This window comes from Vombatus ursinus, unplaced genomic scaffold (genome assembly GCF_900497805.2).
Source record: "Vombatus ursinus unplaced genomic scaffold, bare-nosed wombat genome assembly UNPS02014786.1, whole genome shotgun sequence".
Classification (NCBI taxonomy): domain Eukaryota; kingdom Metazoa; phylum Chordata; class Mammalia; order Diprotodontia; family Vombatidae; genus Vombatus; species Vombatus ursinus.
Window position 1 is genome coordinate 3,500,432 of NW_020954564.1, and position 27,352 is coordinate 3,527,783.

Here is a 27,352-nt window from a genome sequence, read left to right on the forward strand (position 1 = left end):
TATTAGCTCATACACAGGGCAGGTTGGATTTGGCTCTGGCTATAGTTGTCTAGAAGGCAGCTAGATAACTCAGTGGATAGAGTGTTACGCCTGGAGTCAGGAAAACCTGGGTTCAAATCTGGCCTCAGACACTCGCTAGCTATGTGACCTTGGTCAAGTCACTAAACTTCTATCTGCCTTAATCAACTGGAGAAAGAAATGGCAAACTATTCTAGTATCTTTGAAAAGAAAACCCCAGGGAAAGTGTGATCCCCAGGGTCATGAAAAGTCAGACAAAACTGAACAACAACAACTCACTTGACCTTGATGGGTGGGACTATTGATCAGATACCTTAGAAAATGCTCTAGGATAAAGATTCTTAACTTTTTTTTTTATCTAGGACCATTTTGGCAGTCTGGTGAAGTTTATGGATCCCTATATATTATTGCCTGAATTCCTATTAAAGGAAATGTTAACTTTCATTCAGAGGTTGATGAAAATAAAGATACAATTTATTCCTATTCAACTTCACAGATCTTGAAATCCATCCATTAAACTCTGTCTCAGGTTAGGAGCCCCTACTCTAGAAGAATGTAAGTCCTAGGATCAATTATTTCATCTCTTTGAGCAGCTGTGTGAACAAAAAGTTAGGGAATTGACATACATTCAAATCTGATTTTCCTAGTGAGTCTTTAACTGGCTAGCTGTTAACCACATAACTTGACTGGCAAATAAGGGTCTATATATCCATCCCCTTTCCAGTTACAATCTTATTGTATTTTTTTAAGTTTTTTCTTTTTTCTTTCTTTTTAATAATGGAAACATGATTTAGTTTTCCATTGTGCTAAGACTTCTTTATTTTTCCTCTTTTTATATTTCTGAATTATGTTTGAAGAAGGCTTTGGGGGGGGATTTTTTTAATAGAAAAATACAATGAGCTAATATGAAAGACTTGACTTGTCTGGATGAAAAGACAAAGAGTAGAGAGCCTTGAAGGAAATTTGAAATGGGTGCAAGGAGAGGAACACCAGGACAGGGCAAAGATGTGGAAAAATAAATTAACTATGCAGATAAGAAAAAAACATTAAGGAAATAGGTCTTTATGCCCTAGAAAACTTCCATAGAAACACAGTTCCAGTCCATTTAAACTTAGCCAGCCAAACTCTCCATTATAACTAAAGGAATAAAGGTCTTTATGAAGGAAGGGAAGACAAATGATAAACAGAGGTTCATCTGATCTAAGTAGTGGTTTTTAAAAGGTGGTAGGCAAGGGTGAAGGCAGGGAGGAGGCTGTATCTTTCTTGATAATGTAGATAGAAAGACATTCCTGATTTTTCTTCAGCATACCAAGATAACAGTTTTTATCATGACTGTCTTAGATGCATGAAGAATTATCAGCATTTTAGCCTTCCTGAAATGTGATAACAATATACTTTTTTCTATCTCCTCCCTGGGAGGTAAGGGCAATAAGCACTCAATTCAGTCTTGAATTTGAACTGTGTAAATATTGCAGCATAGGGTCAGGGGGTTGGGAGGAGGATTAATGTAAAGAAAAAAGTATTGCCTGGGGAGTCATGAGACCTGGGTTCTAGTTTCTGCTCTCTACCCCTAATTACCCATGTGACATTAGACAATTCACTTCACCTATCTCAGCTTTACGTTCTTCATTTGAAAATTAGGGGAAGCAGGACCGTATTAGAACTAAGAATTATAGAATGTTGAACCTAGAAGAACCTTAGAGACCTCCTATTCTATAGAGTTCTTAACCTTTTGTACATCATGGAACCCTTAGGCAGTCTCATGAAAACTATGAGAAAGCCTTCTGAGAATCATGTTCTTAAATGCATAAAATAAAATTCATAGGGTTACAAAAGAAACTGATTATATATCAATATAGTAAACAAAATATTAATATAAAAGTCATAGGCCCCAGGTTTAATGTCCCTGATCCATTCCAACTATTTTGATGAAAATAAGGCCCACAGAAAGGGTCTTTCCTAAAGTCACACAGATAATAAATGGTAGAGGTAAGACCTGAAACCTAGATTACTGATACTAAATCCATTGTTTTTTATTCCCTCTAAACTGTGCTTCTCAACATGAATGCAAATAATTTAATATACTAAATAATTTTCATATACTAAACCTTTGTGCTACATACCCTGCTAATATTGAAACTTAATAAAATTATGATTTGTGAGTATCCTTCACAGAATATAAGAATAAGACATTAATGAAAATTTTAAACTACTTTAAAAGCACAATGAAAATCTAATGTTTTAAGACCTGCTCCTGTAGACTTTGTCTACAAAATGGTAAACATCCTGGTAAAACCTGAACATTTTAAACAACTATCTAGAATAGTTTAGATTTTATGGGAAAAAAATTCCTGGTCATTTGACTGAACTTCTCAAACTGAGGGTCATGGTTAAACTTTGATGCATAAATGCACAAAATTTGAAGGCTGGAAGGGCTCTTAGAACATAATTGAGCTCTAGAAGGGATCTTATCTTCAGCATATTAGAATAAAGAGTGACAAAGCTGAGATGGGCTTTTTTTGAGGTCCTCTCACCCAAGGCTGTCACATTACAGAAGAAGAAACAAATCCATAATTTACTTACCATCTCACAGTTTAGCAAAGTTTAGACTAGAACTCCATTCCTTGTCTCCTGCTATGCAATCTGCTGAAGGATGGATAGAGTAGAAGGGAGAAAGTCATTGAAAAAGAAAGTCTTGGGAGAAATGTCTTATCTCTTCTATCATTACCACAGACAACAGTTATAGGCCATGGTTAATGTATGAAGGAAACAAAACCAAAACGTGGCAAGTGAACAGGCCTTACCCTGGGTGTATGTGTATAAAACAGAGTGAAATGTTTTCCAGGAGAGTTACAAATGTTGGTTTACATTTTTCAGCTTCAGGAACTCTTTCCATAGTTTGGAGACTGTTCTAAACCATCTGTCTGACTTTTAATGTAATTGCAACTTTGAATTCCTGAGCTTGGTATCATCATTCCCCTTTATCTGGTAATGTTTTGAATTAGATTAACATAAAGAGAGGCAGGTGCCTGTTGTCATAATTTTTGTAGCTTTCTTGGCATCTCCTTCCCTTTTGCTGGACACTACACTATTACCCCAAACTCTCTGCTACTAATTCATCATGCCATCTTGTCACTTCCCCAGTCTAAGACTCAGTTTCCTCCTCTATAAAATAAGTGTTTAGACTATATGCTATTTTAGGTCCTGCATTACACTAACAATCTATGTATGTTCTAAGGTCCCTTATAGCTCTGACATTCTATATCCTAAAGTCTCTTCCATCTCTAACATTCTATGTTCTAAGATCCCTCTGAGCTTTAATAGTGTCTGTTCTAACAAGGGTCTCTTTAACTCTAATATCTTTTATTCTGTTTTCTAACATTACATATGTCTTTAGAAAAAGTTGACTTGGGTGTGAGGTCATTGAATTAAAAAAAGGCTTCTGGCAAGTCTTTTGGTTTACAACTGGTGAAATAACTGACTATGTGCTTTTAGGGGAGAGAGAGAGAGAGAGAGAGAGAGAGAGAGAGAGAGAGAGAGAGAGTGTGTGTGTGTGTGTGTGTTAGGTGAGCAGTGGATAGAACTCTGGCCCTTGAGTCAGTAGCAAGATTTGAGTTCAAATCTAGCCTCAGAAACTTACTAGCTTTGTGACCCTAGGGAATTCACTTAACCACTGTCTGCCTCAGTTTCCCCAACTGTAAAATGGGGGTAATATTAACATCTACTTAGCAGGGCTGTTGTGAAGATCAAATGAGATATTTGTAAAGTCCTTAGCATGATGCCTGGCACATAATAAGCACTTAATGAATTCCTATTCATTCCCTTCCCAAGTCATTTATGCCATCCAGTTCTACAGAACTTAGAAATCTGGGTGAGTTTTTAGCTTTGCAGAGCCCTTTCATCCAACCTCCCAAACTGAGGCTCGCTTGAATTCCTTGGCCTCTGTTCCACTGCTGACATTGGGGCTAGTACTGCCTTCTTTTTTGAAGAGTTACAGTTTGTATTTTATGCTGAGAAATGCAGGGGGAGTGGAGGGATTATCTCAATTGCCACAAACATGGGCTTGTGCAACATATGTAGAAAACTATGTGAGGCACTTGGAGTCCTCAGGGAGATGTACTATTCATTTGATCTTCCCTTCCAAACTGAGGAACATGTGTTAGCTGAGGCCAGGGGGAAGAGATGTTTCCTGTGCAGCCTTTCCATAGTCTCTCCCAGAGGGCTCATGACCAGCTTCAGGAAGACTGCACCTCCTTGAGCCAAGGGGACTGCCCAGCTCTGAGAATCCTACAGGCAGCTCTCTTGGTGGGAGAGTAACTGAGAGTTTTGCCCTTTGTAATAGGATTTAAAAGCCCTCCACAGTCTTCCATCACCCTACCTCTCCAAACTTACTTCATATGGTCACCCTCTACACACTCTGGTTTTCAACCAAATTTCTTCACTCCCTATACAAGGACAAATAGGTCTGTACCTTTCCCACCACTTAGGGTGTCTAAGAAGTGCCTCGAACACTGGGAGGACTTGCCCAGGACCCAGTAAATGCCAAAAGCAAGACAAGGCTAGGTCTTTCTGGCTTCAAAGACAGCTCTTAGATACAACCTAGGCCGTGCTGTCTGTTGACGTAAAATACGGTATAATAACACACTATATCCTAGTGTATATTATAATTTTATCTCCTACTAGACTGATAGTGTGTGCTTAATAAATGTTTGTTGACTGACTATACCATACACTTCATAAGGACAGGGAATATATTTCATCCAAACTCTGTCTTCTCCAACACCTAGCACAGCGTTCTGCACACAGAAGGCTTTTACTACCCAATTAGTGACTGAGTAAATAAAAGAACATGTGCTTTACAAACAACTTTCAAGGCTTGAGAAGAAAGGAGACATATACCCTGCCCAGTACTCTGCCTAGATCCTTCTTGCCAACTACCCAAACATAGAGAGGCTCCCTCACACCCACCATTGTATGCATTTATGTAAACATAGACTCGGAGCCACAGGTGGAGAATCAGTCTCATTTTGAGGTTATTAATATACACCAAGTGTTATTTACTATGTCCGTCTGAAGGAACTCCCTCTCGCTAACTTTCCTCCATCCAAGGGTGGAACATGTTTCCCTGGAATATTGCACCCAGGTTTTGTGTGGTGTCTTTGATGTACTGGGGCCTGTGCCTTTAATTCAGTCCCTAGGGCCTTAGGAAAGCCTAGTGCAAGCCTGGTGGGAAGTGAACGGAGAGGGAGGAATGTGAGCTGGAGAGAAACACACACCACACTGTTTTCTTTCTGGGAGACTTTGTCAAGGCTAGAGTTCCAGTGACCTCACCTTCTAGCAATGCCAGTTTGTTTGCACTAAATCAGAGCCGATTTGTGGTGGTGGCTGAAATACTTGGAGACCCAGCATGTTCACAGCTTCTGATCCACAAAGTGAATTCTGGCCTTGCCCATTCCCACTCAGAGGAGCATGGCCTGCGAGGAGACTAGGGATGGGTAAGGTGGGCAGTGGCCTGGGGCATAGCACTCAGGACATACAGGATGATATGGTCAAGTACAAAGGGCACTGGCCTTCAAGTCAGGAGGCCTGGGTTGAAGCCTGGTTATTAATTGTGTTTTCTTTGTCAACTCAACCTCTACAAGCTTTAATTTACTGGAGTATAAAATGCAATTATTGATACTAAAACAGGTATAACTAGGGTAGTTGTGACTGGTGCTCTGTGCCAAGGTGACAGAAGTAGGATGGTGCTTATAGAATTTTGTATCCTTTCAAGCAATAGAATTTAAACAGGTAGCAATAATAATTAATTAAGATAGGAAAGCTACCCAATGGCAGCTTTCATTCTTCCAAATACACACTTTGTGGCCCAATTCCAGCCGAACTTCTTCTTGCTCTGATACTCCCCGCTCCTTCCCCTAGGTGCAGTATCCTCTAGAAGTAACTATTCTGATCCAGGGTCTCTGGGTCAAGTCCCAGATTTCTTCCCTGTGCAGGGGAGGGTCTGAAGCTTCTCTGCTAGGTCTTCCTCCCTGAACTGCCCCTGTTCCTCAATCTCCCTAGGCATCTCAACTGAATTTTTTTCTAAAAGTTAATTTGAGGATGCCTTTCTTCTACTGTCCTTGGAAATATTTTGGGGTGCTTGTGTAAGGGTAAGTTGCTTACAGCTCTGTTTAAGGGCCTTCTAGTGCAAAATTCCTTGACCAGGTGATTATTATTGAAACACTCAGTTCCATCAGGACAAATGAACTCTTGACCCTCACTTTAAGGCAACTTGCTTTCAGGATATCATGTTATGGATGGGAAGTGGCATTTAATCTGTATTTCTCCATTTTTTAAGCTGCTTCTTGCATTAAGTATCCAGAAGCGATTAAATGAAATGTTGCCCTTTGACAAGTTATTAATCTCAAGTTTACCTCCCAACTACAAAAGAAAGGGGGTGGAGATAAAAATGAAGCTTATTTATGGTCTCCCTTGGCTTGTAAATCTAAGGAAATGAGACCACTCATTTTTCCAATAGGTACACAATGTATGCATTGTGGGACATTCAGGACTGCAGCTAACGAATTTCACATCCTGGGACATTAAGAGGGATACAGAAGCCTCCTTTGGCACTAAACATTTTGATAAATGCTTCACATTTTATGAGCCAAAGTGATCAGTGAGTGAGATTTATTTGGTAATGATGCTGGAAGGGCCTCAAACAACAATCTGTAAGTACCCTGCTAAAAGGGACAAGAAGTGCCTTCAAAAAGAAACTGACAGAGGGCTTGGCATATATCACCAGAATGGCCTACAAGAGCTGAGCCGTCAGCATATACCAATTTAAACAGTTCGTGACTGCGAGAAACATTGCCTAACAAGGGTAAGTGCTTAGATAGATGGAAGAGAAGAGGAGACCGTTTTCAGCTAAAATTAAAGTGAAAAAACAAAAATAAAAACAACAAGGGTGGGGTGGCGATGAAGGTGAAAAGTACTTAGGAAAAGCCTTCTGAGCAAAGAAAACACATAGCTTCCTAAAACAAGTAAGTGAATCACAACAACAAATCTGTTTTCTGAGGGAATGGAAGGAAAACATCTTGTTAGAGCGCCTTTTGAGCACAGATGGCTAGAAAACGGCAAACAATCCCACATATTTTTAAAACATGTCCATGCTGTACCAGCAGGGGTGGGGTGTGGTTTGTCGATGATAGAAAATGGATTTCACAGGTACAACAGATAGGTGACTCCTGGCACTGTGTGTGTGAGTTCTGTTTGGGCACAGCAGAGGCCCAGCGGAAATTTCAAAAGCAAACATTTAATTTGCTGACAAATGTTTCCGAGTAAAAGGAAGCATTTGTTACAGCAGTTGCCATGCAACAAAATGTTTACTCTTCACACGTAAGGATGTAGCCAAATGTACCTGAAAATATCACCAGTAACAGAATGCTGCATCCGTTGCAGAAGTGTGACAGTTGGCCTGGTCTCTCCTGGGGTGTCCCCGTGGGTACAGGGGCTCCATGGTGGCCAATGTTTGGAAAACATTTAAGAATTTAAAACAGCAGAATGTCCAGAAGAACTTGATTTGAAAAAACAAATAAACAAACACTTGAAAATGGTTGTTGATCCCAGTAATGTTGGGAGCAACACTGGAGAGAACTTTGAAAATGTCCCATCCAGGTTGATAAATTTTGAAATATTTTAAAGATGAAATGAATCAGAGAGAGAGGAAAAATCTTCATTGTAACCTCATTAATTAATTAAAATACAAACAGTAAATGTGCATTCAATGTCTAAAGCATCCAGGAGCCTATATTAGTCACTGTGTAATATTCGAAAAATTAGTCATAGTTCCTTCCCCCAAGAAACTTATGCTTAAGTATTTGAAGGTGGGGTGGATTCTGTGTGTGTGTACGTGTGTGTGTGTGTGTATGTGACTATATCTGTCTGTGAGTGTGCATGTGCCTGTGGGTGCATGCATGTGTGTGAAATATTTACATAAGTAAATATAGTATAAATCAGAATGTGAAAAGGAGGCATCATAGTAATGAGGTGACCTAGATTCAAATCATGCCTCTGATGCTTATTACAATATTGGTGACCTTAGTCAAGTTACTTAACCTTTTTGGGTCTCAGTTTCCTCAACTATAAAATGAAGTGGTTGGACTAGAAGGCCTTTATAGTTCCTTCCATCTCTAAATCTATGCTTTTATAAGCAAGAGATCAATGAGAGCTCAGACAAGTGAGAGGTCACAGAATCAAAGAACCTTAGCCTTTTGCTGAAAAGTCATCATCTGGCCCTGATCTGAATCCCTTCTACAGAACCACTGACATGTGGTCATGGAGTCTCCTTTCCAAATTTGACCCTCTGTAAAGTCCACCTATTGTTCCTAGTCCTGTCCTTAGTGACACAGCAGAACAAGATTCTTGCTTTCTTCTAAAAGCCCTTCAAATACTTAAAGATGTGTCAAGGAATTGCTAACTCTTTTTTCATTCAAGCTAAACATCCCTAATTCCTTCTACATACCTCTTTATCACAAAACAAATTAAAATAAGACTGTAAGAATCAAGAACACAATCAAATACTTGGGCAAAATACAGATAAACTATATTTAGCATATTTTTCCTACTAAAATGATGGGGAAAGACTTATAAGGGAAGGTCATGGAATAATAAGATTTAGATCCAAAAGGGAACCGAGAGGTCATCCTTTATTTTATAGGACATTGAAGTCTAAAGGAATGTTGTGATATGCCCAATGTCACATAAGTAGCAAAGAGCCAAGCCAGGATCTAAACCTATGATTTCAAATCTAGCACTCTTTGTACTATGTTGGCTATGGCAAAGTCCCTGAAACAAAGGTTCATCTCCTTACTACAAATATTCTTCCAGTGATATTATATGGTTGTGAGTCATGAAACACTACAACCTCAACAAATACATATATAGTCAAGGATAAGTGTCTCCCAAGAACCATGGTGAGGTACATGGGACTGAGCAGGCTCAAACACACAGCAAATAAGAAAGTGACATAGGAGAAGCTATGTAAAGGATGCCATCCAAAAAAATATATAATTTCAAAAACAAAGAAGGACTGACAACCTGACAAGAACAAGGAGTATCTGACGTCTTTCTGTTCTATTGGGATCCTGGCAAACTCAAGAGATGATGAGGAAGGTCTAAAGCAACCAGAACATTGAACAGACCCCACTGTGTAGAACTTTTGGGAGGACATGAATGAGGATCTTACTAGAAGGGCAAGCAAGGATGGGTTCCAATCTGTATCATTAAGAAGAATAGCCACATCTATGAAATCCCTGATCTATTGGAGAATTGGAGTGTTCTATAGACCACATTAAGACATATCATCAGAAATGTCCTATATGTTGAGAATGACCTAAAAAGGAGACAAATAAATGGAGGAGGGAGAAATTTACATAATTATCAATTTGGATAATGGACTCTCGCTGTCTCATCCAGGCTGGAAGTCTAGTGGCCATTAACAGCCCTCATCTCCAAACCCCACTTCATTGCTGATAGGTAGCTTTAACCGGCTCTGTTTTTCCAGCTTGGGCCAGTTTGCCTCTCCTCAGACAACTTGATTGCCAGTTCCTCCAGGAGTTCTCTATGTTAGTGCTGGAAATGGTGGAGATGTCTAGTCAGTTTTAGCTCTATTACAGCTCAGAACTCCCAAATCCTCCCAATAGTAGTGGTTGCAGGCATGTGCCACCATTCTAGTATTCTAAATTTCCCTGCCCTTAAAAGTTGCAGAATAAAGATCACCAGGGATAACCTATCCAGAATAAAAATCAAACTCAGCTTCACTGGGGTATGCTAACCAAGTTGTTATCACAAATGGCAGTGTTCCCTCTCCGCCCCTTCCAGTCAAATCTGTGGTTCATAATTATTACAGTGTCTCTAAGGTACCTAGTGTGAAGCTGGAAATGTATATTATTGATTTATCATTATTTATCATTATTGATAGCAAATCACCAGGTTTGACACACTTATTTTCACTCACTGGGATAAAAAAAATAGAGGCATGTCAGAGTTTCATTTGAAAATTGAAACCAGAGTGCTCACGCATGCACACACACATATGCATAGGTGTGCACACATGCATGCACTGCACACACATACAAAGGGAGAGAGTGAGAAAAGAGGGAGGGACAGGGACAGAGACAGAAAGGGAGAGAAAGACAGAGAAACAGGAAAATAGAGATAGGGGAGAAAGAGAAAGAGAGAAGAAAAGAGAAAAACATGGAGAGAGAAAGAGAGAGAGATTAATATAAAAATAATCCTTAAGAAGGAAAAAAAAATAAGTATGATCCTTACACATTTGCTCAACTTCTCTGCAACTTAGATAAAGTAAAACCTCATTAATTTTACATTTCTGACCATTTGGACAAGGAATAAGCTGAAGTTTACCTTTGCTTTATCAGAGAAAGGGAATTCAGAAAGCAAATTAGCAGTGCAAACAAAATGGCAAAAAGGAAAATGGAAGTGCTTGAACAAGCACGCGTCTTCTCTCACTGTTTTGAGTAGAATTTTCGTGCCAAGAGTTGATAGGACAGTTACAGGTAGTTCTTATCTGTTCATTAAAGTAGATTTCTAAGAAGCTTCTAGGAAGCTTCATTAGATAAATTTATGAAATGTTTTTGAAAGTTGTAATATTGGATTTATTTTAAAATATGTGATTTAGACTTTTTTAATTATCTCCTAATGGACCTTTTCCCCCACAACTGAGGTCCATGACTACAAATATAGCAAGAAAGAGGGAAAGAGCTTGCTTTTCTTTAACTTTCAGGAAAGTCTGTGTCTCAAGGAATAGTGAGATTGCCTTTGGGATGTTGTCCATCATTTTGTTGCAAGTGGGTTCTTCTTATAACCACATAATCCAAGAGGATTGATGCTAACCACCATCCCCTCCCCTATCCTATAAGCAAAAGAGTTTATAAGTTTCTCAAGGGTATAACCTCCCTTCCAGCATTGGTTTTTGGGGTAGGTAATGTGAACTCCGAACCTATGAACCACAATTTGAAACAAAGTCTGCTCTAAGAAAGAGACAAATGAAATTGGGGTACATGTGTCCACAATTTACTTTCTCAAAGTGGCTTGCCATGCATTGCATGAGAGTTCAGTCTAAAACTGGACCCCCTAAGGTGGCCAATTCAGAACTGGCTCAGTTTGGGATTTTGGGGTACATCCTTATATGCCCTTTGAAGTGTAGGTGTTCCCAAGGGGTGCCAATCAACCATGATTGGTTAACATATTAGAAGGTATGTCATATTAAAATGAGGTCTTGAGGACATGCTTTAGATCATAGTCCACAAGAGCCAATATCACTGCCATCAAAGGAAATACCACCCCCAGTCTTGGAAGTCTGTCTCCACCCAAACCTGAGTAGGATAAAATCAATTCAGGCCTGGATTGGAGTTTGACCAAAATAAGAAGATTCGATGCAATCTTGTTATCAGAGATATCCTTCTGAATAACTTTGGACAGAAGGCTGGCAGGGTGGAGCTCTGAGTCTCCAAGAAACTGATTAGCAAGAAAAATCATTTTTAACAGTAATATGATTTGACAGATTCAAGGAAGATCTATCCACTCTCTAATACAAAACATCCCCTATGTAGATGAATAGTCGTAGGATATAAATAATAGACCCTATTTATAAAGATTTGCAAGGTGCTGATCTTTTTTGAGATGCTCCAGTGCCCTGAGATATATATACTACTGGTGATTTGCTCATTTTACAGATGAGCAAACTGAGACTAGAAGTCTAGGGATACTATCATGATTACAATGGGGAATATCAGAGGCAGAACTCAAATCAAAGTCTTCCTGGCTCCAAGTCTAATATTCTAACCACTCCTACCCCTGCTTCTCCTAGGATCATAAGAATTTGAGTCAGAAGGAAACTATATAAGATCATATATTTACACTTGGACTTTTGGAAATGCTTCATATCAAAATATGAGGTTAAATTTGTCCTAATCTCTGTAGATAGTTGAAGAAAGATAATTAATTTCAGTCTAGTGTAATGGATCAAATTATGGAATCAGGAAGACCTGTATTGAAATTCCTACTGAAAAACTTGTTACCTGCTCGTGAGTCTGGTCAAGTCACTTAATTTCTCTGAGCTTCAGTTTCTTTGTTTATTAAAAGACAACAATAAGAACATCTACCTCATCAGGCTGTTGTGAAAATCAAAAAGCATTACATAAGCATGAGCTATTATTATTATTATTATTATTATTATTGTTATTATTTTTGTTGTATTGATCTATAAAATGGAAAATTCACAAATGGTTTTGATTCGTTTAGTAAAAGGTCTCTTAAGAACAATTTAAGCAATAATGACAATTTGGTAAAGACAAATAACTTTGAAAGACTTTGGAACTGTAAATAACCCAATGACCAATCACAGTTCCAAAGGACTCATGATAAACTATGGCCACCTGCCTCTAGATAGATAGCTGATGTACACAAAGTACAGTTTGAGACATTTTTGCCTTTTTTTGGGGGGGGGGGAGCATTTCCAATGTGGAAGCTTGTTTTGCTTGTTTTATTTTCAGTGAATTTTGTTTTTCATGCTTTTTCATAGGGAAAAGAGGGAAGTGGGAGAAAGAGAATGTAGGCCTGAAAATAAAATAAAACTGAATTTTAAAAAATAGTCCTTCATTTAAAAAATGAAAGCAAGGTATGAAGAATAATCCATTTCCTTTTTGCTTTTAACATATACTACTTAAACATAGTTCATTGATCTTTAGCTACTGTTGCCTTCATCTCAACCAATTCCTTCATTTGACAGCTGAGGAAGCTAAGCTCCAGAGAGGCATGCAGTGACTTCTTCAAGGTCATGTAAGTAAGAAATCACATAACTGGGTTTCAACCTAAAACATAGATTTTTTTTATGCATTGGTGATTTAGCTCCTTTTTATCAGGGAGCTAGTCCTCCACTTGACAAAAAAGATACCTCAAAATACAGTATTCCCTCAGACATCGAATGCAAGGTATTGTTACTCTAAGAAGACAATGATGGAAACGCATCCTGTCCTGAGAGTACTTATATACACATATTATATATATAATATATATATATATATATACACACACACACACACACATATATATAATATTTTATTTATACTATGTATATATAACATATTATATATACATATCCAAACATATGGGCAGCTAGGTGGCACAGTGTATAGAGGGTTGGGCCTGAAGTCAAGAAGACTCATTTTCCTGAGCTCAAGTCTTGCCTCAGACACTTGATAATTATGTGACCCTAGAAAAGACACTTGACCCTGTTTGCTTCAGTTCCTGATCTGTAGAATGAGCTGGAGAAAGAAATGGCAAACAACTCCAGTCTCTTTGCCAACAAAACTCCAAATGGGGCCACAAAGAATGGGATATGATGAAATGACTGAACAACAAAATCCCTATATATCTATACGCACATTACACACATATGTTATATGCATATCTGTGCACACATATGCATAGACATGCATATATTATATGAGTGTGTCTGTAGACACACACACATACATATATCATGGTCATTGTGAAAGAGTGTGAGGAAGATACACTGGGTATCTCAGCTGGAGTTCCAAATTAGGAACTGAGAAATATACAAATGGCTACAGAGTCCTGACTCAGTGCTCATAGGTAGAGGGCAATCCAGGCTACTTCTCAAGTATGTCAACCCAGATATTGTTCCTTCAGTGCTAAAGGAGATTGAAATCCAATTGAAGTGGACACTCCCTCCACCAGTGTAGAAAGTGACCTTTCCGTACCTCTTCACGTTACACAATTCTTGTATATATCTTTCTTTGTATTGTCCAAAAAAGATCCAAACCAATGGGCTGAAGGTATTCCTCTGCTTTGTTTGCTTTTAATATTTCATAGCTATTGATTTAGCGTTATGTTATCCTTTGCTCCCATTGATAACTTGCTTACTTGTCTAGGAGACCCTACCCTCAATCATGTCTTTTACGCACCTTCTCACGCCCCAATTATCTTGGGTAATTTTGGTGACTAAGTGATTGAGAAAAATTAATAAAGCAGCAGAAGTAGACTGATTTGTTTTGAGCAAAGTCACCAGCCCCAGCCCCAAGTTGTTGTGTAGAATGTGAAAATGACTGAGTCTTACATAACATGTACAACCAGGGTTACTGGTGTGTAGTAACACCAGAGCTCTCTTTGGGTAGACATGAACAAAGATTTGAGAACAGCCAGTAGGTGGTGCAGTGGCACCACGATTCTGCACCCTCGGCAGTGGCCACACTATGTATTCTGCACTCTGACGAAGGGTTCCTAGGACCTGTGAAGGGCTGTTGCCATTCTGTCCAATTGGATGCACAACTTCTCTGCTTCTACTGCCAAACTTTATTGATGGTTTGAGAAGCACTAGCTCAACAAAGGAGGAAATGGAAGAGCACTCAATAGTCCCTTCCCACTGGCCCCATGAAGAACAGCCATTCCTTCCTTCATCTAATCATTCATCCATCAACCATTTGTTAATCACAAAGAAGAGAGTGTAGTAAAAAGAGCACTCAATTTGGTGTCCAAGGAGTATGAAACTTAATAGCTATATGATCTTGGGCAAGTAATAACATCTTTCTAAGTCTGTTTCCTCACCCTCAAAATGGGAGAACTGATATTTGTACTATTTACCTCAAAGAACTGAAGTCATAAAAGCGCTTTTTAAATTGAAAAAAAAAATGCTGTAAACATACTGAAGAAGGAGGGAAACCACAAAGATAATTAAGATATGGTCCTGACCTCATGGAGTTTATAGCCTACTCACAGTGATTAATTTTAACTCTCTCTCTCTCTCTCTCTCTCTCTCTCTCTCTCTCTCTCTCTCTCTCCCTTTTACTGTTCCAACATTGGTGTGGGTGGAGTCTAAGGACCCTAATTATAATTTTTCAGATAAATAAAAGTTCTTAGAAAAGGTCAGGCAACTGAAATGTCAGGTAAATCTTTGGATTTGGAGTCGAAGGACCTGGGCTTCAATTTTAATTTGCTTTGCTGCTGAAGTGACCTTGGAAAAGTCATTTAATCTCTGTTTCCTTATCTGTAAAAGGAGTGGATTGAACTACATGACCCTTGGCTCTAAAACCATGATTTAACTATACTGAATGTGTTTTTTAGTTCTCTCAAGTCACCTTCTGTTGCTCTCTCAATTTTTTATGGTGTTGTTCCTTTCTTCCCTCTGCAATGTTCTCCTGTTAGCTGAGGCCCCTCCACCCAAGTTTAATCTTCCCAGGAAGAAACCTGTATTATAGTCCTCTCTCCACCTTGCTATATTCAATTCTATATTCCATTTTTCTTGGACCTTTTTTTGTGAGGCAATTGGGGTTAAATGACTTGCTCAGAGTCACACATCTAGTGAGTGCTATGTATCTGAGGCCAGATTTGAACTCAGGTGCTCCTGACTCCAGGGCCAGTGCTCTATCCTCTGTGTCAACTAGCTTGCCCCAATCTTGGCCCTTCTTGCAGCTGGTATGAGTCCTCAAAACTACCGCGTCATAATTCCTTTTTTACAAAGGAGGCAACTGAGTCCAGAAGAGTGATTTACCAAAGATTACATTGTGAATAAATAGAATTTGCATGAGAGTTGAGATGTCTTGACTTTGCTACCACCCCCATTTGTATTTTACTCTTGGACAATGCCTGAACACAAAAGAATAAATAGTATTGAAATAGTAGGCCCCATGACTGGAAACTTTTCTGCCATCCCTGTCATCCTCTCCCTCTACTCCACCTCTGCCTTTCCCTTGAGGCCCAGCTTATGTGCTACTTCCTCCAAAAAGCCTTCCCTGATCACTCTCTCTACCCCCTTCTTACCTCATCATCCCCTTTTCTTTTCTTTGAACTTTTCCTTTGATACTCATCACAATTTAATTTACATTAGGGTCCAATTCTTACCTCTTCTCTTCTAATATGAACTCCTTGAAGGGATAGACTGAGTCTCATTCATCTTTGTAACCCTTTATCCTCCTGTACATAGAAGGGGCTTAATACACATTGTTCACTTTGAATTTGAAGGAAGAGTGGCAGCTCTGTGCCAGTAAGTTGGCTTTTCCTCTAAGCTCTTACAGGAAGTTGAGTCTAAATAAGCAGCATTCACACCTGGCATTGCCTGGGCCCATATCCCTTACATCGCTTCCTTCTATGATAAATACAGTCCCAACTATTCAAAACCCTATTATGGATTCCTTCCAACACAAGTTGTTTGCCAATGAATACCCTCAAGCTAAATGTTCTTGTTTTGAATGTTTTCTCAAGAGCTTAAGGGGAATGTTCTGGCTTCTTTCCCCCATGATTCCTGCCTCTAGTCTAGAGCTCCTAGCCCTAGAAAATGATTTTTTCTTGCCTAACCCCAAATGTCATGCTAGCTCTTACTATTAACTACCCTACAATTGTTTGAACTATCAACACAATGGTGCTTGTTCTTCCTGGGAGGGGAAATGACAACAAATTTTTTTTTTAACCTGATTCACCACATTCTCTAGAGTCAATCCAGTGCTTTACGATCTAATTTACTTCTTTAAGAAATCTTTATACATCTTCTTGCCATTAACACATAAGTCCCTCATCTTTATCTCCTTATATTCTTCCTTGTCTTCATAATGGGTCACTCTCCCTAGTCTACTTTTTCCCCCTATTATTCCTTAGAAAAGATGAATAATGTAGGCATTTCTCCTACTCTCTGCACTCAATATTTAATGAAAATGAACCCTTGAAATAGTTCTGCTGCCACGTGACTATCCCAATGCACAAAATTGCCGACCCTGCCATTTTTCAAGCTCTAGAAATTCAGTTGTACTTAACTATCATTCTTCATCTCTCCATAGAGATCTGGTCTTCCATTCTGTCTAGTTGTTCCATCTTCTACACTACATTCCTTATTATAAAAACCTGAGTTCAACACCCTCTGAGACCTCCACAATAACAGCTATCATTGGGCTTTCTATCAGTCTCCACCCAGTCCCTTTACAAGTCTTTTTTGACTCATCTTTCTGTATCCTCACACTCCCCTATTAAGGTCGATTGAGGCAGATGTTCAGAAGATCACAGAATTTTAAAGATGGAAGGAACCTTAAAGAACATCCAGTCCAATTCCTTCATTTTACAGATAAAGAAACTAAGTCTCATTGGTAAAGTGCCCAGGATTGACCCAATTTGAGCCTAGGTCTAATGATTCCAAATCCAGCACTCAAATTGGGATAGTACAAAGCATTCTGGATTCAGAATAAGAGGAATTGAATTCAAGTCTTAACTCAGCTACTTATGAGCTATATGTCTGGCTTTAAGCTTCCATTTCCTCATATTTTTCTTAAGTAACAAAAAAATTCAATAATCTAGGATGTTCCTTTCACTATTCCACATTGCCTTAGTCACTATATATTCTTTTTTTTTGGTCGAGACCTGTTTTATCCTCATGGAGATGTATCATTATGGGAAATCCCTCCATTTTTGCAGATGACAGCTTGTTTGTAATGTAAAATCTTAGCAATTTGCCTAGGGGGCCCTGAGATGTTAAATGGCTTTCCTGTGACATAGCTACTATGTGTCAAAGGCATCACTCAAACACAGATCTTCTGGATTGTAAGACTGCCTTTCTCTCCATGATATCTTTTTTTTTTGTTCAGTCATTTTTCAGTCATGTCCAAATCTTTGTGATGTTTCTTATCAAGGCATATTTATTGGATCACCCTATTGGTTGAACCATTGGTGATCAAACTTTGCGTAAGAGCAATTCTTAGTATGGCAATTGGCTCTCCATCCCCCCTTAAAAACAACAACAAGGAGAAGTTTATTGCATTAAAAATTAGTGTTTTCATACATGGGCATTGAATAGTTTTATTTTCATTGTAGGCATATTCTTCTGTTTTGGGGAGTTCAGTATTTGGAGACTTTGTAAGGAAAATAATGCCTTATACAGGGAATGTCCCATTCATTCTAACATCACTGATTTAGTATTTGTGAAAAATTAAATATTATGGAAATGTCCCTTATGGAGAAAGTAGTGAGACAAGAATTTCTTCTTCCTGAGACTTATCTATAGGAAACTGTAAGTCAGTAGTTTCCAAAGAAAAGGTATCATAAAGTAACTTCACTTGCCATGTTCAATAATAAAAACCTCTGTTAAAAAAAGTTTATGCTAATATCTTAATTTGTAAAGTAAGTCCAGTGTGAATTATAACACTTTGTAGACTCATAGACTGTTTGAGTTGGAAGTGACTTTAGCAATTATCCAGTCAGGGTACTATGGTGGATAGAGAGCAGGATTTGAAGTCAGAAAGACCTGTGACTTGAATCTTAACCCTGACACTAGTGTTAGGGACATTGGGTAAGTTACTTAACTTTTCTGAGCCTCAGTTTCCTTACCTGTCAAATGGGGATAGTATACTTGTAATGTTGACTTGGCTTAGGATTTCTTTGAGGTTCGAATAAAATGCTTATGAAGTCATTTACAAGCCTTAAAGTGTGTATATGTACAAATATGTTCGTTATAATACTAGCTGTCATTTATAAAACTCTTTAAAGTTCACAAAGCACTATATGTATGTATGGCATATCCCCCAAATTGTAGTGTAGTTTTAAGTCTCAGTGACTTCAGATGGATAAATGCCACAAACTGATCAAAAGTATTTTTTGAAAGTTTAATTATTTATATTTCAATTATACTTATTTGGATTTGTGATTTTTTTGAATAGTAAAATTTTAATTTTAACAAGCCGGGGTGCTATGTCATCATGCATTGTATGTGTGATAGTTTCTGGCTAACACTTTTGCAGAATGGTGTAATAGTAGAGAATATCTTTTTGCCATATTGATCACCCAAACTGTTGCCAGTAGATTTATTATTTTTTTTCTGAGATCACATTAAAACTATCATGTATACATCAAACCCCATCCTTTGGATGATCTTAAAGCTAGGATACAAATTTGATCCTTGTAGTCATTAAGCAACAATTATGAAGTTTTTAGAGTTCAAATATTGACTACAGTAATGTATTGCACAAGGCAGTGGTCATGTTAAATTTTCATAAGAAACATCAACATTTACAAATATTTTTAAAAATTAGTCTTTCAAACTTTTTGTATGTTTATAGCATGTATATTTCTAAAGCTATTCCAATGTAAAGCTTCTATGTATATCTATACATATATACACATACTATTATAATATAATATCATTTTATCCTCATAAAAACCCTATAAAACATGCCATTTTGGCATAGTTCCAAATAGTTCCCCAGAACTGTTAGACCAGTTCACAATTCCACCAATAGTGCATTAGTGTCCCAATTTTTCCATATCCCCTCTAGCATTTGTAATTTTCCTTTTCTGTCATGTTATCCACTCTTTAGCTAGAAATTCTAAGAGGCAGAGGTGTTCTGTATTGGTAGAGAAGGTGTCCTCACTAAACATTAGTATAAGCTGAAGAAATCACTGTTCTAGATTAATGAAAATAGTTCAGTCTTTTTCTTTCCAATGACATCTGAAGTTATTTGAGGGAAGATGTCTTGTTCTTTTTTGTATTCCCCACAATGTCTACACATAGTAATTGCTTTCACAAAGGTGTGGAGAAAAAGGAAGCTAGTTTGAGAGAAAAATGAACTGGGTTCTAGTCATTGTTTAGATACTTATCAGTCATATGGCAAGACCTGGATGAGTCATTTCTCTGAGTATCAGCTTCTTCATCTGTAAAAGTGGGGATAACCAGCCTTACAAAATCTCAAAAAAAAAAATGCGAAGGAAAGCACTTAAGATGTGGACCAATAGTGCTCGCTCTATGCACAGTGTGTGGCACAATCCTTGCCCTTAGGAATCACATGGTCTCCTTAGGGAGAAGGTTCAACAAGGAATGAGGTAAAGCTGCATACCATTCCATTGGACTTCTGAGGTCTCCTCCAGCTCTAGATCTAAGGTCCCATGAAAGGATTACGAACAGCAGACAGCGCACTATACATCTGGCCATAACAAAGTTCCTGTCAAACTCTATTCAGTACGATGATGATTTATGAATCTCGTAAAACATGGAGGGACCTATGGTAGTTACTAGGGACATATGGACAAAAAAATGAAAATGGACCCTGCTCCCAAGGAGTTTACATTCTCCTGGGGGATGAATCTGTTCTCAAACAAGTAAAGGTAAACATATATGAAAAGCAAACAGAGGCGTTAGGTGGAACAATATTTAGAGGGCTGGCTCTGCAGTTCAGATACAGCCTCATCTACTTGCTAGCTATAAGATACTGGGATGTGTCATTTAACCTCTGTCTGCCTGCCTCAGTTTCCTTAAATGTAAAATGAGAATTATAATACACCTACCTCCCAGGTTTATTGTGAGGATCAAATGAGATAATATCAGTAAAGGATTTATCACAGTGCCTGGCACACAGTAGGCATTTAATAAATGCTTATTGTCTTTCCTTCCCAAATACAGAGTAATTCCAGGGGTCAGGAAAGGCTTACGTAGGAGTGGTACTTGAGCTGATTTGGAATTTGCCAAACCCAGAAATGGAATTGCTATGTAAATTATTCTGTTATTCCCTTGAGAAAAAGGAAATTCATCTTGCTCCATACAGTGGTTGTGACAGTAGTAAGTACCTCTCATCTCTTATTAGTTCTGGAAGGTATTTGAAAATAAGAAAGTTTCTATTTTTCTAGCTTCTATCCTGGAAAAACACTCATTCCTCAGCAAGACAAAGAACTTTGGCATCTCATGTTTAAACCAAATACTGCATATTTGTTCAGTGAAATTCATCTCGGTTTTGAGCCTGTGTAATGGGAGGGTACAAAGTAATAACCAACTAAAGGTTCTGTATGAATAGGCATCCCAAAGAATACCTCACATTTGTCTCTATGGAGTTGAGCACATTTGAATACGGTTCAGAACAGCAGTAGAACAAGCTGCTGTGCCCAGATTTTTAAACAGTCTGAATATCCATGGAAAAGGAAACATATGGAATGATAGCTACTGGTTTCCTCCTCATGGCCACCTTTTCTCTTGGGAAAAAGACTTCCCCTGGTGCCTTTGTATAGGGGTGAGTTGAACCAATTTGTTCAGAGGCTACATCACAGGAAAATAAACCATAGCCGTTTCTTCTACTTTGAGTATTGTCCCAGTCTACTCTGAGCCAACTAAATAGGGAGGTGACTATCATGAGTAGGTTGATTAATGGGTGATAAATTATTTATCTATGGAAACCTATCAAAACCATCATTTTTTCCCTTAATTTCTGAGGATCTTTCCCTTTTTGATAGGGATAGGGATAGAACCTGAGATTTCATTGACACAGAGAACTCTGGATAGGAAAGCTGCCTCTATAAAAACAGGGCAGCACCTTTTAAGCAGTTTATAGTCTTTTTGGGGGGGGTCAGGCAATGGGGTTCAGTGACTTGCCCAGGGTCACACAGCTAGTAAGCATTATGTGTCTGAGGCCAGATTTGAACTCAGATCCTCCTGACTCCAAGACCGGAGTTCTATCCACTGCACCACGTAGCTGCCCCCAGCAGTTTATAATTTTGACAAATGGTCAGATTCAGTGACTTTGCCAGGGCCACACAGGCAGCGTCTCAGAGGAGGGACTCAAACCTAGGTCTTCTTGGTTTCTCTGCATACACTGTACATTAGCCATGCTGCATTTATTTGCTGTATTTGGAAAATAAAATTCTGAATACCATCCAAGTTGTGTAACCTCTAACATGGACCTCTCCTCTCTATATTAAGAGGCCCATCCAATCCTTTGTGGACTCATCTTCTTCAGGGCCTTCTCGTTTACTCTGTGTATATTAGAGGTCTGTGAGTCAAACTGCAGTGGTTGGTCAGCCATCAATGAAGAAAGGAGATTGATATGTAAATATTGAAAAATCTGTTCCATTTCACATTTATTTGATATCCAAAATGTTGGGGCTGATTTGCCTTCAACTTCTCATCAACAGAAATGCATCATTCAAAATGAGGGAGGTGATAATCCTGAGGTGTGGATCCAGTTCAGGGCATCATGTTTGAAGAAGGATATCGACACAGAGGAACACGCAAAATGGAAAATGGTCAGTGATAAGCTGACTGGAAAACGTGTCAAAAAATGATTAAAGTAACAGGATGATTAGCCGGGGGTAAGGGATGGAGGTAGGAGAAGAGAAAGACACATGATGTCTGTTGCAAGTATTTGAAGTGATATGATTTAAAAGAAAACTTAAACACTCTATTTCGTCCCAAAGGGCCCATAAAGGAGCAATGGTTTGAGGTTGAGAAGAATCAGATTTCAGGTGAATGATTATGATTAAAAGTGTCTTCACAATTAACAGTTATGCCAAAGTAGGATGGAGGGGCAACTAGGTGCTACAGTAGGTAGAGGGCTGGGCCTGTACTCAGGAAGATGAGTCTTTATGAGTTCAAATCTGGCCTTAGACACTCATTAGCTGTGTGACCCTGGACAAGTCACTTTAACCCTGCTTGCCTCAGTGTCCTTATCTGTAAAGTGAACTAGGGAAAGCAATGACAAGCCACTCCATTATCTTTGCCAAGAAATTCCTAAATGGGGTCATGAAGAGTCAGACAAGACTGGAAAAAAAAAAAGAGAGACTGAACAACAAAAAGTAGAATGTGTTTTATTGGAAGGTAGTAAGAGCCCCCATTTCCAGAAGGCTTCAAGCTTGGGCTGGATGCTCAAAGATTAGGGATTTTGTAGAGACAATTGTTGGTCAGGTATGAGGTAGCCTAGATGACCTTTGAGATCCCTTCCAGCTCTGACATCCTGTTTATGTGACTGGGTCTGACCTCATTACCACAGAGCTGAGGTTATAAACCTTTCATTGGAAAGAACTAAGCTTATTGTGCTGTGCATTTCCTACCAGGGAGAGGCATGTTTTGCCCTGGGAACTTCCAGAAAATTGGGTGCAGCTTCCTTAAGACCATGTCTTGAGGCTTGTTTATCTTTCTCTTCAATCGTTCTGGCAAGGCAATGCCTCCAAAGGTGTTAAGCAAAGCTGTCATCAAGCCTTTCCTCTTCTGACAGCCTTAGAACACTTCAGGCCTCTTAGGTCTTAAACGGGCACCTGATCACCACACAAAGTAGGATTGTTCTCACAATTCAAGAGAGAAGAACGAGGATTAGGCTTCTTGGGTTAGAAGTTCCCTCATGTTAAATGTCTGTCTTCGTCTTGCTACTCAGATGAAAAATGAGAGTCTGTTTTTCCTAGAGACACTAACCCTGAGGGAAAGGGTCCAGTTCTGACTCATTGTTATTACAGTATTCCCGTGGGCCACTGTCAATTTTTCCGGTGGTTGGGTTGTGTGATACTCTTCTGAGCTTGCCTTCTACTCTCAGGATAGAATCATAAATTGAATGGCACGAGGAGAATTCAATCTAAAAAAAAAAATACTCTCGTAGGATCATAGATCTAAAGCAAGAAGAGACTTCACAGGCCAATTCCCTTATTTTACAGAAGAGGAAATGAAGCCCTAAGAAAGTTAAATAACTTGCCCAAGGTCACACAGGTGATAAGCATCAGAAGTGAGAGTTAAATCCAAATCCTCTAACTCAAATTGAAAACCTTTCTACTGGGTGGGATCTGAACCCCTAAAAGGAAAAGCCCTGGACTTTCCCCAAATCCCTGGCATTTGCCTGAGGCTGTAATCCACTTAATTGGCCTTTCTCTTTAAATGCCCAATCTCCTAATTCAATTCTGTTACCTCCTGATTGACCCTGGCCACTTCTCACCTTTAATCATATCTAGACTTCATTTTCCCCTGGCCACTTGGTCCAGGTCCCTGGCTTTCTGTTCACTCCAGTTTACTGACCACTCCCATCCAGATCCTCCTTAGATCCCTCCTCCAGTCACCCCAAAGTACTTGTCCACTCTTAGATCCCTCCCACAGTCTTTCTGTACATAAAGTTCATCTTGTCTCCATTAACGTACTCAGATTCTTAAGATCTGGCCCGCTTGCTTTAGCGACACAAATGCTCAGATTCCTTAGGAGTCTGGCCACTATGGCAGATGTTCTAATAAAACTTGTCTTGGCTGAAAGAAGACTTGGGTTGGATTCATTTGGGCAGGACCCACGTGTTGTGATTTTGGGGTCCCAGCATCCCTAAACCTCTAAACCTCAACAAGCCATGCTGCCATATTAAAGGTGCTTATTGCCAAATTTTGTTCCAAATCACTTTCCTTAAAGTCCTTCACATACACTATATATAGTTCTGTCTCTTCACTTGTTTATGCTATTTCCATAATCTGAACAATTTCCTTTCTTCATACCTTTCCATTCTGTAAGAACTAGCTCATTATACTTTGTCTCTGAAATTTCCCTTAACAATCCTCCTCCTTCTTCTCTCTATCTCTGTCTGTCTCTGTCTCTGTGTCTCTGTCTCTTTTTCTGTCTCTCTTTGTCTCTCTGTCTCTCTCTCCATCTGCCTGTCTCTCTCTGTCTCTGTCTCTTTCTCTCTCCTGAGCTCCAATTCCTTTCATGTATAACTGACCCCCATCACCTTAGTGCTTAATTATATTATGTCTTGTACAATTCCTAAATTGGATATCAAGGTTGTCTTCCAACTAGACTATAATCTTCTTGAGGGTAAGAATTGTATCATCTTCCTTTTTTTGGTACAGATACCTTATTTCATCAATATGAGGAACTCTCCTTAGAGAATTTTTTCCCCCCATGGATCAGTAACTTTCCTCTAATCTATAATCTTAGAGAGTTGCCTCAGGCATTGAAAGGTTTAAGTGACTTTCCCAGGGTCAAACAACCAGTATGTGTCAGAAGCAGCAATTTTTTACTCTGTCTAGTATTCTACTTACTTACTGTGTCATGATCTCTCCAAAGCTATAAGTAGTAGGTGGCAGACAATTATTTTCTGGTTGAGAAGTATTTATTTATCCCACCAAGAACTATTAATGAAGTGTCCCTCTAGTCTGTGTCTCTTTTCCCCCACCAACAGGAGTCATTACAGGAACTTGGCTTTGCTGCCAATCTGTTCCTATGTAGCCACTTTCCAAAAGCTTGCTCCAGATGTTGATGTTTCCTTAGCTTAAGCAAGCAGATGTCTGTCTGGAAAGAGGAGAAACAAGCACAGTGCAGTATTAGAATTGCCAAACTGTGGAACAGGAAGGAACATAAAGATCATCTAGGCAGCCGATCCTCAAATCCATGAGTTGGAAAGGGTTTTCAAGGTCCTCTAGCTCAACTTCCAACTTTACCTAGGACACATAGCCAAGGTCTTATCTTCTTCAAACTGGGACTCTACAAGGGAGGATCCTGAAGTGATCCAAATACATTGCATGCACCGTTCTTTCATTGGGGTTAAAAAAAATCTCATCTTTCATAGCCCCAACCCAGGTACCAAGAACAGGGAAGTCTTTTTTTTTTGTTTTGTTTTTTAGGCAATTGGGGTTAAGTGACTTGCCCAGGGTCACACAGCTAGTAAGTCAAGTGTTTGGTCTGAGGTCACATTTGAACCCTGGTCCTCCTGACTTCAGGGCCGGTGCTCTATCCATTGCTCCACTTAGCTGCCCCTAAGAAAAGAGAAGTCTTAAGGGACATAAACTACCCTGGAATCATAGATCCTTAGAGGTGGAGGGAACGTCAGAGAGAACTTAGCCCAGTCTTCACCTGAAGTAGGAATTCTCCCTACCTTGCCATCAATCAACAAACACACATTTATGCAATGTCTACTACGTACCAGACAACCCTGACAAGAGGCCATCAAGATTCTATTTGTGTGCTTCCTGTGACAGGAAAATACCACCTTTTAAAGCAATCCATTCCATTGTTGGATGGTTCTAAATATTAGGAAGTTCTTCTTTGGGTTTAGACAAAATCTGCTTCTGGGTTATTGGCAAACTATGTTCTGGGATGTGCGGACTACTAAGATACTCATCTTACACACATTCATGGATCATCCCCCTTTGATCTTTGCCTATTGTTTACTAGTTTGACTTCATCATTGCCCTCGTTGCTAAATACCCGGGTTCTCTTTTTTCAGTCTTTCAACACCTAATTCATTTTATGGGATGTCACAATAAGGACATTACACAAAGGAGGTGGTTAGTCTGAAGTCTACATATATCATCCGTGATTGGATGTAATGTCAGGATTTCAGTAACAAGTTTCCCCATGGATAGAAAGATCATCCCAGGATTATTATGAAATAAATGTCCTTATATTACCAAACATCTCATAATCAAGATTTCTTTCTGTAGCTAATCCTATTATTTCCTCTGTCATTTCCTCCTATCTGTCATTACTGATAACCTTCACCTATGGGAGGGATAGAGATAGTCACCAACTAGGTTGCAAAAGCATCTTTGAAGTCTGTCCCACAATGTTCACAGAGTCATAATGGAGAAACCAATACAGAACCCAACACAGATTATTACTAATAATAAACTCAGCACCCATACTGGACTCTTTGATTTCCCTCCTCTTCCTTATCACATCCCACATAATGCACATAGAAACAAAGCTGACTCCGGATGACTGGAGATTTCCAATCAGCCTTTATAATCAATCTCTCCTTCTCCTGTTTTATCCCTTTCCTACCATATAATATCAAGCTTTAGTGAATAATGCAACTACTTATGAAATATATTTTCTGAACATATTTGCACGTGTGAAAACATTTCACCTTTCATCTGTTTTCCAGACAATGTCTAATTGCAGTGGAAAGTAGTACAAAAGAGTTGTCTGTAAAATCAATACCACCTGTGCAACTTTGGGTCATTTCATTCCTCTCTTTGAACTTCAATTTTCTCATCTGGAGGATGGGAAGAGAGGGTTGAACTAGATGATCTTTGAGCTCTAAGCCTGATATACAATCTCCTACAAGAGACCTACCCTGACAAAGTACAATTGAGGGGACAAACAACAAGTCCTGGAACTTAAGAGCTTTCACACAACTCGTACATCCAAGGAAATGGTTGCAAGAGGAAAGAAAACATAATTTAACTCAGTGCTGTGACTTGGCATTTGCCAACTAGAGATGGGGAATAATTTGGAATTCTAGGACCTTGATTGACTACCTGAATTATGATCTATAAATGTGTTCCCCTTCACGCTAACATACTACTTTCACATGGGGCCATGGGTCAATAAATTCTCTTCCCAAACTTGAATTTCTACCCAACATTTGAGAAATGCAGCAGTCATCTCAGTAGATTCAAAAAATTATCAACAAGTATTTATGAAACACCTACTGTGGGCTGGGGATACAAGTATGAAAAAAAGAAGAAATAATCCCTTCTGACAAGGAGTTTTCATTCATGCATTTATCTATCTATCTATCTATCTATCTATCTATCTATCTATCTATCTATCTAT